The sequence below is a fragment of the Ovis aries genome, chromosome 1 (assembly GCF_016772045.2).
Source record: "Ovis aries strain OAR_USU_Benz2616 breed Rambouillet chromosome 1, ARS-UI_Ramb_v3.0, whole genome shotgun sequence".
Taxonomy (NCBI): domain Eukaryota; kingdom Metazoa; phylum Chordata; class Mammalia; order Artiodactyla; family Bovidae; genus Ovis; species Ovis aries.
Genome location: NC_056054.1, coordinates 231,208,929 through 231,227,932, shown reverse-complemented (window position 1 = coordinate 231,227,932; position 19,004 = coordinate 231,208,929). Strand labels below are relative to the sequence as shown.

Below are 19,004 nucleotides of genomic sequence, written 5' to 3'. Positions count from 1 at the left end.
ATCTGGAGCAGAAACAGCAGGATTCCACATTACGTCTTGGAAGGCGGCCGGGGCAAAGGCAGAGAATTAACAGACCTTTATTATTAATTCCAATACCACAACTCCCCATGGGTTCTGCAGCAAATCACAGGCTCTCTTAACAGAAGTTTCTCTGTGTTTAAGTGGAGCTAATGTTTTGTTTTGTTTGTTCCTAAATGGGGCTTGTCCTCATTCTTAACCATAAAGACAACTTCAAAGTCACAAATATTCATTAATCACACAAGAGTCTGGAGCACACTAGGTGCTACAGGAGAAGCGAAGCAAGTCGGACAGTCCCTATATTTCAGTCACATGAGCATCAGGCATTTACTCTGCACACTCCTTCCGTGTGCCGAACGCTGAGCACGGCGTGGGTCTTATAGCACATACAGTGACGATCCTGATTTAAAAGTGGAGAGATGAGCCTTGGGGAGGTTATACAACTTCCACAAACTTTCCGCAGCCCCAGTTTGCAAGAGATTTGGGGTTAGAATAAAAGGGAAGAATCCAATGGTTTGTCATTTTTAGTATCATTTTAGTGCCATTTAAGTAGCCTTAGAAATGCTCAGCCAACATTTGTGTGCGCCTCCCTCTCACGGACCCGGAACAAGCCACAGTTTGTGCCAGGGGAGTGGGAAGGAGGTCCAGCCTCATCCGCTCTCCTACTGGTATGTGCAGATGTCAACCGGGCTCTGCTCTGTGCTCATTCACAGCGATCTGTTCATGCCTGCTCTCCACCTGGTGCCCAGAGATGGCCCCAGTGCAGGGGATGCTCTTGGGTCCAAAATTCCTGGCTTGCGTCTTTTACCTCCTCAACCCAGAGCAGCATTGGGTGCTGAGGGAAAGGAGCCTGGATTCTGGGGTTCAAACCCCAGCCCAATCTCTTGCAAGTCTGTGAGCTTGGGCCAGTCTCTCAGCCTCTCTGCAGTTTCATCCTCTCCTGCTAAATGGGGGCAGTACCGACCCTGCTGAGAGGTTCAATGAGGCTATGTCTGCCCGCTGTTGCTCAATCAATAGTAGCCACTTAGTATTGTCCAAACTAAATTCCACCTAAGAAGCAGAGTCATGATTTTTTAAGCCATGAACCAAAGTATTTATTAAAGATCTATTTTTTAAAGCAGGAAGATGGAGAGAAATCTTGCTCACCCTCTCCAGGAGCAAGGGACCTGGGCAGGAAGTAAATAAAACCCATAGCAATGTGCAGCTGACTCCAGCATCTGAGATACAGGAAGTGAGAGAAAATTCTCCGGAGTGTCTGCAGCTTAGGAGATAAAGACCAGAGTGTGGGCAGACGGAGGCCCCCAGGACCCCCAAGGCTACATCACAGGTACTCCTCACAGGTTTCCTCTTCACTCCCTGTTCTCTTCTCCCTGCTCCCTGGAGTTTGCTGTTCAGCTCGTGCAGGTATTTTCCTTCCCGAGACCGCCACCCCCCACTCCCCCAGGGCCCAGAGCATCCTCAGGTTATCTCCCCGGCCCGCCGGCTCCTTGCCTGGCTCTGTCCTCACCTCGGCGTCAGTCTTATCAGGTGTGGACGGAATCGTCTCCCTGCTCCTCTGGGAGCTCTGGGCCCAGGATTCTCCACACACCCAAGCGGAGGAGGGCCAGCCACCTCTGGGACTGAACACTGCTGCCACCTGCCAAATCCGGAGCAACCCCAGGAGTCTTCGAGCAAAGCCGTGAGGCCAGAGTTGGGGAGGCAGGGGGAGCTGCATGGAAGTGTTGACAAGGAACAGAGCAGATGCTGAGCTCGCTCAGGAGAGAGGGAGGGGGCAAGGGTGGCAGAGAAAGCCAGCAACTCCCAGCGGCTCCCCCCCGGGGCCAAGGCAGAGAACAGTGGGTCAGGGTGGGGATTTAGTCTCCTCTGGGAACTCATTTCTGCCCAGGCAGCCAGGAGATGCAGCCGAGCGCCATGTCTTGAGAAGTGGGTCTTGGGGACTGGAACAGGAAGTGAGGACCCACTGGGACCCAGGCAGGTGGGGATGGGGGGAGCCTGTCTCCTGGGTCCCTGCACCAGTGCCACGGCTCCCTGTTGACCCCTGCGAAACGTGGCAAGGACACTTCCTATCCACACCACTCCGGTTTGTTTAGGCTTGTGGCTGGAGCACTCCTTGGGGTTCATGGCCCGGGGGTGAGGTAGGGGCGGGTGTTTAATTAGAACTCACTCCACACAGGCCCCTTTGTCCCCAGCTCCAGACCCTTGTTTGTGCCCGACTCTTGCTTTATTGGCCTTACTGACCATGTCTGTCAGTACACGATGACTTACTTGAACTGTGCCCAGAATCACAGTCGTGCACTCCTCAGGAGCTTCGCACCTCAGTGTTTTCACATTCTAGGGCTCAGAAGGGAGGAAGCAGCGGGCAGGCAGACCACCCCTCAGGATGGTGTCCCGGGTGGGAAGAGGCGGGTGAGCTAGGCAAACTCAGGAGGGCTCGTTCCTGGCTGCTCCACTCTTCTCAGCGGAAGAGACAGGTAGGGACACAGAGGGGATGAGCAGCCACTTGTACCCTGCGAGCCACAGCCAGGAGACTGTCCTGCAGGAATACCCATGTGCGTGCAGACGATGGAGTTCATAATAGAGGACCGGAGACAATCTAAACGCCATCAGCAAAGGCCTGATTGAGAAATGCACGGTGTGTGTACAATGGTCCACTGTAGAGGAAGCCCCTCATTCATCGGTAGGAGATGAGCTCCAAAATACACTGGTATGTCCAACAAATACAACTAGGTTAGGAACTGTACATTATTGTTTGTTTAAAAAAAAAAAAAGAGGGGAGTGGGAAGGGAGACTATGTGTTTATATGCCTGTTTATGCACAGTCTGTCTTGGAAGACTGCAGGAGCTGCTAATATTGTATCCCCTGGGAAGGAATGTGCCTGGTGGGTGTGGGAGCGGGGAAGGCAGCCATTGACTTGTGCTGTACACCAGCCCAGCCCAAACTTTGTAGCTGAAAACCACCACTATTTTACCAGCTCATGTTTTTATAAGTTGGCTGGAGCTTCTACATGTGACAAGAGAGTGCCTAGAAGCAAGAGAGCTAGCTCGCGCACAGATACTTTCAAGCCTTTATCTGCATGATGTTTGCTAAATTCTCTTTGGCCAAAGCAATTCACACAACTAAGCCCAAATTAAAGGTAGGAAAATAGATTCCATGTTTCGTTTTTGCCTTTGTTTTTGTTGCTGTTGTTTTGGGCGTTTTATTTTTCATTTTGGCCACACTGTGCCTTGCAGGATTTTAGTTCCCTGACCAGGGATTGAACCCAGGCCCCCGGCAATGAAAGCACAGAGTTCTAATTCCCTGGTGGCAGGGAATTCCTGACCCTGCGTGTTAAGGAGAGGAGCTATAAAAATACAGCAGAATCCACCAGGAGATGAGGCAGGTGGGAGGCAGGAGCAACTCTCTGTAGCCTTTCGTGCTTTATGAATTTGAGTCATGTCAATACACCCTACTCAAAAAACTGAAAATTTAAATAGATTCCCTGAAATCAGCTTTGAAAGAATCCAGTTGTTGAAGGACACGTGGGAAGGAGAGACGAGGTGGAGACACAGGTGAAACCAGATGGGTGGTGAGTTGGGAATGACTGAAGCCGGGGATGAGTGCGTGAGACTCACAGTGCTCTCATACTCCGTGAATGTGAACATTCCCTACAACACAAGGTTTTTAAATAGAAATTTAAAAAGGACTGACACCAAAACCTCAAGCTCATTGAGGTTTACTTCCATGGTGAGAGCATGGGCTACACTGTCCCCTCCTGCCTCCCCAGCCACTCTGGGGGCTGGGGCTATTTGGGCCCTGACCCAGCCTTCTAGAGGGTGCTGACTGCAAAGGTCACTCGCAGAGTGACCCCCAGGGCAGCCCCCAGTGGAGACGCTGGGCCTTGAGGAATTGTTGGAGAACAGGGAAGAAAGGAGCCTTCAGGGCGCTGCCTCCACAGCGTGGGCAGGACTAGAGGCTGAAAAATCCAAGGGATTGGGGTGGTATTGGTGGTGACAGGGGAGGTGAAAAATACTTCACATAGCGAGGTTCTGAGGGTAGGGGACAAGAAGGGAACCTTTCCAAGGATTCCAGACAAAAAGTATAGAGCGTATGCACACATCTGAAGAAAAGTAGCTCAGTGAGAAAGAAAGGTACGTTTTCTTGCCCTTCCTCCGTCACTCAGGATGGCCAGCCAGCCCTGTGTGTGCTGGCAGCATGCCCAGGGTGAGCCCCGAGCCACCCACGTGGCCTGAGTCTGGCTTCGAGGGGCCCCAGCTTAGAACATCTCTGAGAATGCTGAGCACCCCAGGCTTCCCTTCTGTGGGCAGACAAGGAAATCTTTTTTTTTTTTTTTCAGACTTTAAACTTTTTATTTTGTATTGAGGTATAGGTGATTAACAATGTTATGATAGTTTCAGGTGAATCTTTAAGGGACTCAGCCATACATGTACATGTATCCATTCTCCCCCAAACTCCCCTTCCACCCAGGCTGGCACATAACTGAGTAGAATTCCACGTGCTATACAATAGGTCCTTGTTAGGTATCATTTTGAATATAGCAGTGTGTACATGACCTTCCCAGACTCCCTATCCCTTTCCCCCAGCAGCCATAAGTTCATGTTTTAAGTTCTGTGAGTCTGTTTTGTAGGTAAGTTCATTTGTATCATTTCGTTTTAGATTCCACATATAAAGGGATATCATACAATATTTCTCCTTCTCTGTCTGACTTATTTCACTAAGTATGACAGTCTCTGGATCCATCCATGTTGCTGCAAATGGCATTATTCCCATTATTCCATTCTTTTAATGGATAAGTAATATTCCATTATATATATATATATATATATATATAGAGAGAGAGAGAGAGAGAAAGCACATATTTTTTATTGTTTCAGTCTTCTGTTTTTGGATATCTAGGTTGCTTCCATGTCTTGGCTATTGTAAACAGTGCTGCAATGAACACTGGGATGCATGTACCCTTTTGGATCATATTTTTCTCTGGATAAATGCCTAAGAGTGGGATTGCAGGGTCATATGGTAGCTCTATCTCTAGTTTTTTAAAGAACCTCCATACTGTTCTCCATAGTGGCTGTACCAATTTACATTCCCACCAACAGTGCAGGAGGGTACCCTTCTCTCCACATCCTCTCCAGCAGTTGTTGTTTGTGGATTTCTTGATGATGGCCATTCTGACCCATGTGAAGTGATATCTTATTGTTGTTTAGTCACTCAGCCAAAGTCGCTCAAGTCGCTTTGATTTACATTCAGTAACTTGCAATGTTGAACATCTTTTCGTGTGCCTCTTGGCCATTTGTAAGTTAAGGAAATCTTTCACTATCTCTACCTGGTCCTGTGGGACCTCTAGCTAGCCCTGAAAATGTTCTCCCCTGTTCCAAGTGTCTGCTAAGAGTTACCAGAAGTGGGCCTGCTTCCTTTTATGTGGATGCCTGTGAATGCCTGCGTGTGCACCGCCTGTGGCCACGACAAGACCGGGAGGCGAGGGAAGTGACCGTGACACTTTCTGCCACCCAACTGTGCCCCCAGGCTAAGCGAGGTGACCCTCCAGTCATCATGCCCTACACCTGCCTTGACTGCTGAACCCCGACACTGCTGGGAAGTTAATGTTCCTCACTAGTTAGAAACTCAGCATTACAGAATTACTGTTACATTCTGATGTATGGTAATGGTGTTGTGATTATGTTTTGTTTTGCCTTTTATTGAAGTATAATGTATACACTGAAAGAAAATGTATGTGTACAATTTTTTTTAAGGGAAAACATTCATATCACTCCTGGAGAAGGGAATGGCAACCCACTCCAGTGTTCTTGCCTGGAGAATTTCATGGACAGTGGAGCTGGAGTCCATAGGGTCGCAAAGAGTTGCACATGACTGAGCGACAGCTCATATCACCAGTCTGCAGATCAAGAGCCAGACCATGGCAAGCATTAGAGGATGTTCTTCAGAGGAGAAACACTGTTTTTAATAAATATTCTTAAATATCTACAGATGAAATGATACATTTGGTTTGCTTCCAAATAATCTGGATTTGAGCAAGTTCAGTTCAGCTGCTCAGTCGTGTCCAACTCTTTGCGCCCCCGTGAATCGCAGCACACCAGGCCTCCCTGTCTCACCAGCTCCCAGAGTTCATACAGACTCATGTCCATCGAGTCGGTGATACCATCCAGCCATCTCATCCTCTGTCGTCCCTGTCTCCTCCTGCCCCCTATCCCTCCCAGCATCAGAGTCTTTTCCAATGAGTCAACTCTTCACATGAGGTGGCCAAAGTATTGGAGTTTCAGCTTCAACATCAGTCCTTCCAGTGAACACCCAGGACTGATCTCCTTCAGAATGGACTGGTTGCATCTCCTTGCAGTCCAAGGGACTCTCAAGAGTCTTCTCCAACACCACAGTTCAAAAGCATCAATTCTTCGGTGCTCAGCTTTCTTCACAGTCCAACTCTCACATCCATACATGACCACTGGAAAACCATAGCCTTGACTAGATGGACCTTTGTTGGCAAAGTAATTTCTCTGCTTTTTAATATGCTATCTAGGTTGGTCATAACTTTCCTTCCAAGGAGTAAGCATCTTTTAATTTCATGGCTGCAATCACCATCTGCAGTGATTTTGGAGCCCCCAAAATTAAGTCTGACACTGTTTCCACTATTTCCTCATCTATTTCCCATGAAGTGATGGGACCAGATGCCATGATCTTCATTTTCTGAACGTTGAGCTTTAAGCCAACTTTTTCACTCTCCTCTTTCACTTTCATCAAGAGGCTTTTTAGTTCCTCTTCACTTTCTGCCATAAGGGTGGTGTCATCTGCATATCTGAGGTTATTGATATTTCTCCCGGCAATCTTGATTCCAGTTTGTGCTTCTTCCAGCCCAGCGTTTCTCATGATGTGCTCTGCATATAAATTAAATAAGCAGGGTGACAATATACAGCCTTGACGTACTCCTTTTCCTATTTGGAACCAGTCTGCTGTTCCATGTCCAGTTCTAATGGTTGCTTCCTGGCCTGCATACAGGTTTCTCAAGAGGCAGGTCAGGTGGTCTGGCATTCCCATCTCTTTCAGAATTTTCCACAGTTTCTTGTGATCCACACAGTCAAAGGCTTTGGCATAGTCAATAAAGCAGAAGATGTTTTTCTGGAGCTCTCTTGCTTTTTCCATGATCCAGCGGATGCTGGCAATTTGATCTCTGGTTCCTCTGCCTTTTCTAAATCCAGCTTGAACATCTGGAAGTTCACGGTTCACATACTGTGGAACCCTGGCTTGCAGAATTTTGAGCATTACTTTACTAGTGTGTGAGATGAGTGCAACTGTGTGGTAGTGGATCTGAGCAAAGGTACATATTAAACAAGGTTTATAATTATTGAAGCTGGGTAATGTTTACATGGGCCTCCCTGGTGGCTCAGTCATTAAAGAATCTGCCTGCAGTTCAGAAGACAGCCTGCAATGCAGGAGACCCAAGTTGGATCCCTGGGTTAGATAGATCCCCTGGAGAAGGAAATGGCAACCCACTCCAATATTCTTGTCTGGGAAATGCCAGGGACACAGGAGCCTGGTAGGCTACAGTCCATGGGATGGCAATAGTCAGACATGGTTTAATGACTAAACAATCACCAACCAATATTTACATAAGGGTTCTTTCCATTTCTCATATACACACAAACACACTTAAAATTTCCATGATTGAATTTTAAAAACAATCACTGGGGAGCCCTGGCTTCATCTCTATCCAGTGACTCTGAGTCATGACAAAAAAGCTGAGCAGGTGGGGTGGAAAATGTCTCTTTGGTATATTACTTGGTAATCAAGAATCTGAGAGTCTAATGGATTTAATGATCCCATGGAAAAGGGAATAGCTACCCACTCTAGTATTCTGGCATGGAGAATTCCATGGACTGTATAGCCGATGGGGTTGCAGAGTTGGACATGACTGAGTGACTTTCACAGATACACACATACACACAATGGATTTAATAAGTAAATTATTATTTCTTAAATGAGTTCCATGTGCCTATCTCCTCTGTGTAACTGAGAGCCCCTTACCTGTGCTGGGGTCCTGATCCTCAGCACAGTGCCTTGCATACAACAGGTGCTCATAAGTGTCTGCAGCAAGTGAAAGCTTAAATTCATATCCTCCACAAGTCCTAGCACGGTCACAGGATGGCACAGGTGCACAAACTGCTTCATAACTTGAACCAGTGCTACCAGGGGGTCTTTTTCATAGATGCTTCGGGTGGCTCAAGGGGAAAGAACATACCTGCCAATGGAGAAGATGCAGGTTCAATCCCTGGGTTAGGAAAAACCCCTGCAGAAAGAAATGGTACCCCACTCCAGTATTCTTACCTGGGAAATTCCATGGACAGAGGAGCCTGGTGGGCTACAATCCATGGGGTCGCAAACAGTCAGACACAACTTAATGACTAAACAGCCAAACAGTAAATTGCTCAAACCCTAACATTACAGAATTGAGAGGGACTTAAGAGACCACTTTGTACCAACTTTTCGTGTGATAGATGAGTAAACCAAAGTGCAAAGAATAAAGTGATCTTTTCAAGTTCACACAGCTGGTAGGGACAGAGCTGAATTGGAGACTGGCCTCTTTCTGTTCTATCATCCAGTTTCACCACTGTGAATTCGATGCATACCCACAATTCTATTTTCACAGGTGAAGAAGACCAAGATCGTAGAGGAAATGAATATCTTTTTCTCATAGTCTTGGGTCATTGTGACTCCATTACTTTCTCCAGAACAGTGTTCTCCACATAGGATTTTCTCTCTTCCTTCAAGAAAACTTTAAATTCAAAAACCGTAATTTTCAAAACAAACAGAAGGGTGATTATTCTCATTCGAAAGGACTTTGGTGCACGTTTCCTTTTAAAGAGGTGAACTCTCTCAAGTGTCTTTGAAATATGAGTCAGTTTTTAACAATTCCATGTGTATCCAGCTTGTTAGGAATGAAGCTACTGAATAAAATCAAGCACAGCCCAAGCCTCCGCCCCACAGTCCTGTCATGTCAAATGTCACGAGGGCGCTTTCAACATTCCCAAGTCAAAAAATAAATCAATCAGAGATAACGCACCAAGAGAAGAAAGAAATGAAAAAAAAAAAAAAAGACGCACAAGGAAAAATCTCTTTATAACATATGTTCATAACATATTGATTTAAAGAACTCTTAACATTAAAATATTAGGTTAATTTTGCCCTATAGTTTAATTTTGTTGGCACTAAAAGCAGCATTAAAAATAAAAAAGTCCCATAACTCTAGTGGTATTTTGTGTCATTCATGCTCTGGGCTTTTCCATGCAAAATTGCCAAAGTATTTTGCAGCTTTGCCCAGTGCCTTTTTCAAGAATCTTGTGACACTTCCATGCCCCAGCCTAGCAGGGGTGGCCAGATTTCTTTGCTGTTAAGAGGATTACTAAGACGTTCTCCTTTATAAAACCCAGAAGACTCTAGGAATAATAGGAATGAGCAAACAAGAGATGTCAAGGAGAAAGGTTACAAGCAAGGGTGATTCTTCAAAGAAGCTCTCTAAGCAAGGAGAGGTCAAAGAATGTTTCAAAGGACACTGATAAGCGGGGGCTTGCTAGTACTGGGCGCCAGTGTCGTAGGCAAGCTGAGGGGTCAGCTTACATCCTCCATTAAGGGTTAAGCTCCAAGCCGTTCAAGAACTTTGGGTGAGTCAGGGCCAGAGACAGATGAAGAAAGGAGACACCTTATCTCTAATCAGCCCTGCCTCAAAATAGCTCTCTCTTCCCTGGGGCAGAGACCTGTCATCTCTACACTGCACTGCACGGCAGCGTGGAGGTGTCCCAGCCCACTTAGTCAGAAAGTCAATGAGTGCGCTTGATTCATCTCTTACACAAGTTAGAGCTCTCTGGGTGAGAGCAATGCATAATTCAGCAGCCTTCAAAATGGCTTGCCTAAAAAATCAGGATGTTCCTGTCAGGAAGGACCGTACAATTTATCTGGATCAACTGGTCATTTTACAGATGGATAAACTGAGACCCAGGAAAATGAAATGGTTCACACGAGGAGGAAACAGGGAGTCTGTGACTGGGCTAAAGGCGAAAACCCGGAACTAGAGCAGACATTCTTTTTCTCTTGGCAATGATGCTGTGCTCATCTGAGAAATGAATGAAACACTCATGCCCCCAGTCAATTTTCCTTCCGTTGTTAAGGAAATCATTTTCAATGCTCCGAGAGTTTCCAAATCAACACTCTCACAGGCAGCTCTTGTTAAACTCTTCCACTGTGAGTCTCTCAAACTTCCTCTTCTATCTTCATAATCCAGACAGCTTTACTTTTGAGGTTCTATATATGGGCTGCCACAGTTGGTCCCCCTCCCCACTCCCCGAACCGGCTGTTGGAAGAGAAAGTTACAAATGGGTAATTGAAGCCCTCAGGGAATTGCTTAGAATGGGGTCAGACAAAGATTCCCCCCAGTCTCATCAACGGCTCATGCCTGCCAAGGGTTATGACTCACAGCTTGGGACCTGCTCTCCCAGGAGGCATCTGTGAGATGGCACAGCCCAGACATTCCTGCTGCCTGGCTTCCTACTTGCATAGTGCATCCCTTTGTGTATCCTCTACACACTCTGGGCTCTGTCGAGCGCTGTAAGAGGCACACAAGGTCTAAACAGGAATGGGGCCAAGCCTGGGGCTTGCAAAGGCTGCTGGAAACTGGACAAAGAAATGGGATGCAGAATGTGGACAAAGGGCTGGAGTGTGTGGTTAGGAGATGCTCCACTCCATCTAGCTTTATGCAGTTTTGTTACAGGTTATTCCCATCCAGGATTTTGTGCTGGAGACGGAAGAGAAATTGAATTTCAGCTCCCTTCCATTTCTCCATGATCATCAGCTCTTAAATGTTCCTAATTATTTCTTGCATGAGTCGCTTGACTGGACTTATCACAGCTCTGAGGTGGAAACTGGTCCCTATCTGTTCCTCATATGTGGGATATTTTTCTTCTACCTAGACTCCAACTCTTCTACTCCCCACGAGGTCCAAGGCTTTGTAGTCCCTTTAGGGTTTCCAGCTCACTATAGTGCTGGGCACATTTGTCGTTGTTCAGTCACTAAGTCGTGTTTGACTCTTTGCAGCTTGTTGGCTCCTCTGTTCATGGGATTTCCCAGACAGGAATACTGGAGTGGGTTGCCACCCCCTATTTCAGGGGATCTTCTCAGATCGGGGATCAAACCTATGTCTCCTGCTATAACAGGTGGATTTTTTTACCCCTGACGCATCAGGGAAGCCCTGCTGAGCACACGCAGGTATTTAACAAGTACTTAATAACTATATTCTACTGGAATAGCATCACAGTTCTAGACTCACTTTGTGCCAAAGCCAGATCACACCATGAAGGCCTTGATTTTACTCATAAGAAGGCAAAGGGCATAGAAAAATAATCATCCAAGGTTTACACACAGTGAATGGTGGGTCCAGGTTTCAGTCTTAGGTCCTTTGAAATGAAATCCAGCCCTTTCTGTCTATCGTTTATCATAGGTTGGAGACAGAAAATATTATGCTAAAGACCTTTAGGCTAAAGTCAGTGAAAAGTGGAATAGTATTAGCTTATTGCTTGAGGGGTCTTACACTTTCCATGTCAACATTTTTTTAAAGGACATTTTAACTAATAGATCCTTAGTCTATTACACGTGTTACATAAACATTCTCATACAATCATGTAATTATAAAAGTATTTTTTTCTATCAGTTCAGTCATAATCAATTGCATTATTGAAATAAAAATGTTTCCTTTTTAGCTGAAGATCTAAAACTTGTATGCAAATTCATGCCTGTAAATGAGATTAATCTCACTAAATGAGGTAAGACCTTACTGTTCTAATATCAACCCGACATGGATTTTAAGCTTCTCAGTATCATACATATTCATGTTCAAAGATTATCCTATCAAATGAGCATCAACAAGTATCAGTGGGTGCTTACTGGTTGCACTGCATGGTTCTAGTTGGCCATTAAATAACTGACTTTGAGAACTTAGGTACATACTAATGGACCCACCATTTTTAAATGCCAACTATGGGCCAGGAACCTTGAAACACAATTTACATATGTTATTTCATTAAATCTTCATGATAGTCTTATGATTTACAAATGAGTATTCCAAGGAGGAGAAAGGTCATTAACGTACTCAGAATCACACAGCTGATAAATGGCAAAGCTGAGATCTGGTCCAGATTTGAGTGACTCTAAATTTCGCACTTTGAAACATCTAAAATATCTACCCATGAACATCGACTCTAAGACATCCTCTTCTGTTTTACTGACTACGTCAAAGCCTTTGACTGTGTGGGTCACAACAAACTGGAAAATTCTTAAGGAGATGGGAATACCAGACCAGCTGACCTGCCTCCTGAGAAATCTGTATGCAGGTCAAGAAGCAACAGTTAGAACTGGACATGGAACAACAGACTGGTTCCAAATAGGAAAAGGAGTGCGTCAAGGCTGGATATTGTCACCCTGCTTATTTAACTTACATGCAGAGTACATCATGCGAAATGCCAGGCTGGGTGAAGCACAAACTGGAATCAAGATTGCCGGGAGAAATATCAATAACTTCAGATATGCAGATGACGCCGCCCTTATGGCAGAAAGCGAAGAACTAAAGAGCCTCTTGATGAAAATGAAAGAGGAGAGTTAAAAAGTTGGCTTAAAACTCAACAGTCAGAAAATGAAGATCATGGCATCTGGTCCCATCAGCTCAGTTCAGTTCAGTTCAGTCGCTCAGTTATGTCTGACTCTTGGCGACCCCATGAATTGCAGCACGCCAGGCCTTCCTGTCCATCACCAACTCCTGGAGTTTACCCAAACTCATGTCCATTGAGTCGGTGATGCCATCCAGCCATCTCATCCTCTGTCGTCCCCTTCTCCTCCTGCCCCCATCTCTCCCAGCATCAGAGTCTTTTCCAATGAGTCAACTCTTCACACGAGGTGGCCGAAGTATTGGAGTTTCAGCTTCAGCATCAATCCTTCCAATGAACACCCAGGACTGATCTCCTTTAGAATGGACTGGTTGGATCTCCTTACAGTCCAAGGGACTCTCAAGAGTCTTCTCCAATACCACAGTTGAAAAGCATCAATTCTTCAGCGCTCAGCTTTCTTCACAGTCCAACTCTCTCATCCATACACGACTACTGGAAAAACCATAGCCCTGACTAGATGGACCTTTGGTGGCAAAGTAATTTCTCTGCTTTTTAATATGCTATCTAGGTTGGTCATAACTTTCCTTCCAAGGAGTAAACGTCTTTTAATTTCATGGCTTCAATCACCATCTGCAGTGATTTTGGAGCTCAAAAAAATAAAGTCTGACACTGTTTCCACTGTTTCCCCATCTATCTCCCATGAAGTGATGGGACCAGATGCCATGATCTTCATTTTCTGAATGTTGAGCTTTAAGCCAACTTTTTCACTCTCTTCTTTCACTTTCATCAAGAGGCTTTTTAGTTCCTCTTCATTTTCTGCCATAAGGGTGGTGTCATCTGCAAATCTGAGGTTGTTGATATTTCTCCCAGCAATCTTGATTCCAGTTTGTGCTTCTTCCAGCCCAGCATCTCTCATGATGTACTCTACATATAAGTTAAATAAGCAGGGTGACAATATCCAGCCTTGACGTACTCCTTTTCCTATTTGGAACCAGTCTGTTGTTCCATGTCCAGTTCACTTCATGGCAAATAGATGGTGAAACCATAGAAAGAGTGAGAGACTTTATTTGGGAGGCTCCAAAATCACTGCAGATGGTGAATGCAGCCATGAAATTAAAAGACGCTTTCTCCTTGGAAGAAAAGCTATGACAAACCTAGATAGCAGGTTAAAAAGCTGAGTCATTCCTTTGCTAACAAAGGTCTGTCTAGTCAAAGCTGTGGTTTTTCAAGTAGTCATGTATGGGTATGAGAGTTGGACTATAATGAAAGCCAAGCACCAAAGAATTTATGGTTTTGAACTGTGGTGTTTGAGAAGACTCTTGAGAGTCCCTTGGACCACAAGGAGATCCAACCAGTCCATCTTAAAGGAAATCAGTCCTGAATATTCTTTGGAAGGACTGATGCTGAAGCTGAAACTCCAATGCTTTGGCCCCCTGATGCAAAGAACTGACTCATTGGAAAAGACTCTGATGCCGGGAAAGATTGAAGGCAGGAGGAGAAGGGGACGACAGAGGATGATATGTTGGATGGCATCACAGACTTGATGGACATGAGTTTGAGCTAGCTCCAAGAGTTGGTGATGGACAGGGAGGTCCGATGTGCTGCAGTCCATGGGGTCACAAAGAGTCAGACGAGACTGAGCAACTGAACTGAACTGAAAACTCACGCTGTCCTTGCTATACCAGAGCTTCTCAAACTTGTGCTGGTGGTTGTGATTTAGTCACTAAGTCACAGCCAACTCTTGTGACCCTATGGACTGTATTCTACCAGGCTCCTCTGGATTTTCCAGGCAAGAATACTGAAGTGTGTTGCCATTTCCTTCTCCAGGGGATCTTCCTGATGACCCAGGGATCTAACCCAAGTCTCCTGCACTGCAGGGATTCTTTACTGACAAAGCTACCAGGAGAGCCCTTCAGTATCACCTAAGGAACTCTTCAATAATATGGATGCCTGGGTTCCACCACAGACCAATGGCATGAGTGTATCTGGGAGTAGAATCTGGATTTCTAAAAATCACCAGGTGATTATAATATGAAACTAGGGTTCAGGACCATTGTGCGAGGTACACTGCGCTTCAGACTCTTCTACTATAAAGAAGGAGTTTAGATAGACAGCTCTAAGGTCATGTCTACTTCTGCAGTCACCTGAGCTGTGGTGAGAGTTGTGTGGGGCCCATTGCTCCTTGAGAAGCCAAAGGAACTGGGAATAAGCAGCGGCTCAGATGGTAAAGCGTCTGTCTACAATGTGGGAGTCCTGGGTTCGATCCCTGGGTCAGGAAGATTCCCTGGAGAAGGAAATGGCAACCCACTCCAGTACTCTTGCCTGGAAAATCCCATGGACGGAGGAGCTTGGTGCAGGCAACTGTCCATGGGGTCGCAAAGAGTCAGGCATGACTGAGCGACTTCACTTTCACTTTCCACCCTGCCAGACACTCTCCCAACTTTCTATTTCAGTGTAGGCTATGAGCAAAGCTGGGTAAACATCCAGGGAAAAGACATTAAAGCATACAATTATTTCATGTATTTTTGAAGTTTTATCTGTTTAGTTATTTATATTATTCAGAACAAGGGCCTAAAGCTCTAAAAGATTCCCCATGCCACCTTTCCCCTTATGTCTTCTTTTGAGGTATCAATCATAGTTCTTCAATGAGATCCATATCGCTCCAAACTATTTCAGTGTTACTTCTGTACATCATTACATCCAAAAGTCTTTTAAAAATGTTCATACATTTTGATCCAGAATTCCTCTTGTGGAAATCTGTTCCAAGGAGATAAGCAGAAATAGCTTTATGAAGATGTTCATTTCACTATTATTTATTATAGCAGAAAATTGGAAACCACTCATATGTCCAATAGTAGGGAAATGATTAAAACATAGTATAGCTTACTAAATGGTGAAATGGTGATCATAGGTGAACTTTACATACAGAGACTTTTAAATGATGTGGGGAAATACCAACATGATGCTTAGTAAAAAAATGTAGGATATTAATGCATATATATGGAATTTAGAAAGACAGTAATGATGATCCTATATGCAAGGCAACAAAAGACACACAAATGTAAAGAACAGACTCTTGGACTATGTGGGAGAAGGCGAGGGTGGGATGATTCGAGAGAATAGCATTGAAGCATGTACCTTACCACATGTAAAATAGATGACCAGTGTAAGTTCAATGCATGAAGCAGGGCACTCAAAGCCGGTGCTCTGGGACAACCCAAAGGGGTGGGGTGGGGTGGGGAGGGAGGTGGGAGAGGAGTTCGGGATGGGGGGATACATGTGAACCAGTGGCTGATTCATGTTGGTGTATGGCAAAAACCACCACAATATTGTAAAGTAATTATCCTCCAATTAAAATAAATAAATTTTTAAAAATGTAGGGTATACCAAATTCTATAGCGTGGGTCTGCGAGTTAAATTACATGGAGTTGAGTAACTTTAACTCTACATGTTACTGAACCAAACTTGGGTCTGCTTGCCTGTGAGAGGTAAAGCCAATCTATGGCACCGGGTTGTGGTGAAGGACAGTGCAGCGTTTACTGCAGGGTGCCAAGCAAGATGTTCAGGACAGCAAGTGCTCAAAAAGCCCAAGTTCCTAGAGGGGCTTCAGGGGAGCATTTTTAAAGACAAAGGGAGGGAGGGGCAGCCCAGGGTAGGATCAGCTTGTGCACAGTTCTCTGATTGGCTGTTGGGGAAGTAAAAGGGCAGAGTCACAGGAGTTAATACTATCAGTCCTTAGGTGCCAGTAGGTCTGGGGGCTACATGCTCATGGTCATTAGGTAGAAAATTTCTTCCATTTAATGGTGGTTTTAGTATCTGTGAAACAAGGTAGGAAAGGTCAATCAGATACTACTACCTAGATACTTCAGAGAGGAGCTACAGCAGAGGGTATGGAGGGGTGGGGATCTGTCCTGAAAAGGCCCCATAGGGTCCTGCTCACTTCCATGTACTTATTATTATACATTGGAAAAAGAAAAATACTCAAACAAAGAGAAGCCCCCGTGGCTCAGATGATAAAGAATCTGCCTGCAATGCAGGAGACATGGGTTCAATCCCTGGGTCGGGAAGATCCCCTGGAGAAGGAAATGGCAACCTACTCCAGTATTCTTGCCTGGGAAATTCCATGGAGAATGGAGCCTGGTGGGCTACAGTCCATGGGTCGCAAAAGAGTTCGACATGGCTTAGTTACTAAACAACAACAACTCCTCAGGCAGATTGAAGTACCTGAAATTGTTTTCACCATTCAACCCAGTTCTAAATGTTTGGAGAAAAGAATAAAATAGTGGATCTGAAGCAGCAAAAAGTGTTATATTTTGCCCTTGGTCTGTAGGCTGGTATAGACATAAGATTTATAAACAGCAGGGTAGAAACAGGAAATCACAGGTCAGATAATTCTCTAGGTGTAGGAAGAAAAGATACATTTAAAATTTGAGGCAATATGAAGAGAAAACAGAAAACCCATTGGCCAAAATCAGCTCTAATCCAGGAAGGCTGTTCTGGACGTGGGATTCACAGGTGAGTTAATTTAGAACAGTCAAGGCGCCATTTTCTAAGTATTCTCATAGCCCCTGACGCGGGTAGGACGCGTAGTGCTGAGCTTGGCCCCACTTCACACAGGAGGGGACTCGCTGGGTGTCACCGCGGCAGCAGGAGGGCGCGGCTGAAGCCCCAAGCCCGGTCCTCCGCCGCCACCAACACCATGCGCCCAGCCGGCCAGGAGGACTGCGGAGGCCCCGCGGTTTTGTACCAGGTATCCCCCTGCCGGCGGGGACTTTGGACTTTATCAGCTCTACAGAAGCAAGGTAGGCCCCGAGGGCAGGAACCCGCCACAGGCTGGGGCGTGTGGGTGGCGAGCTGGGGCCCCGAGGGTCACTCACCACGGGGTGCGTTCATGCCTCCAACAGGACAGCCCCAGCGGGCCTTGACCTTGGCTAGCTCATGTGGGCCCCTCATGCCTGTGTTTTTAAGTTTAGGTGTCTGGTTTTCCCTCTCTGACAAACTGAACCTTGTGCTTTTTTGCAAATCACCCGTGTTTGCTCAGCAATCAACAAACAGCTGCAAGACTGCAGGTGGTGGCCGAGCATGCGACCAGTCAGTCCAAGTTCCAAGGGGTCCCTGGGGGGGCCCCCCGGGATGCTGTGACTTGGGCTGAACCCCAGGATCTTGCCCTAGACTCTGAAGGTTCCTACAGCTCCCTTAGGCTAAGTTTTGTAAGATGAAAGATGCCCTGGGCCACAATTCAGCCACCATCTAGTGCATTTTAACAAGAGGAAAGCCCTCTTTACGTTTAAGAAGCTGATAATACATTTAATGCTATGATGTATTAATGATGGTAGTAATACTTTTAGGAAGACTGTGGTGATTCTTGTTTTTCTGTTTCTTCCTATTCTTTTGAATTCAAAACAGGTCCCCTTTTCTGCTGCTTTTGTTCAAACCAAAGCAAGCTTTTGTTCAAAATAGGACTTACTGCACACTTACCGGTTTTGATTTTCTAGATTTGAAAATCTATTTGGAATTTACGCAAATGCCTTTCATCTCAACACCTCTTGTCCAGATAGGAGCATGAATCTGTACTTCTCTTTCCTTCCACACACTGCATTTTGGATATCTTGCAAACATGTCAGATTGTTCATCATTAAACATATTAAACATACTCTTATTAAAGAGCTGTTGTCATGCTGCTCTCAAATAATGTTTATCTTTGCATTTACAAAGGGAGCTAGACGTTGCCAAGACAGTCAGTAACAGTAATATGTAAGCTGCTTGGCAATTCTCTAAGTCTTTCTTTCTCTGGAATCAAAAAGTTCTCTTCCTGGATTAGATTACCTCTAGCCCTCAACAGAGATGTTCTCAGTTTGTTTAATACCAGACCCCTAAGATTTTATCCAGTGCCGTCTTAAGAAATGGTCAGGTGAAGAACAGCTTTAAATTCTCTGTGAAGCTGCCATTGTTGTTCAGTCACTGCTGTGTTCAACTCTCTGACCCCACAGACTGCCATAGACATTCGTTATGTTGCTTAATATATAAAACCCTTGCAAATAATTTCCACCTGAACTTTAGTCCTAAAGAAAGTTTGGTTGTGCTTTCTTTTCTCAATTAATGAAAGCCACAGAATGCAACCTACAGTTCTTTTTGCCTTCACTGCCAGGAATCTCAGAGCATTATTCTCTGCTGAATTATTGTTTCGAGTGAGTCACTCACAAGCTTCCCTATTTTTTTATTAGTAACGGCTGACACGCAGCACACCTTGCAGCTGTGGGGGCCCCCCCCGACCCCGGGCCCCTGGGTGCATGCAGCTTGTCTGGGCTGTGCTGGGACACCACCGCCCATGAG

General features: G+C 45.4%; 1 long non-coding RNA gene across 1 annotated transcript in view; it reads left to right on the top strand.

Annotated features, from left to right (window-relative positions):
- Positions 1-17,222: 17,222 nt before the first annotated feature.
- The window catches only part of LOC132657285 (uncharacterized), a 39,837-nt gene continuing 38,055 nt past the window's right edge, over positions 17,223-19,004 (top strand). The window contains exon 1 of the long non-coding RNA XR_009595185.1: positions 17,223-17,473. This is a non-coding gene — a long non-coding RNA (uncharacterized LOC132657285). The remainder of the gene's footprint in view (positions 17,474-19,004) is intronic.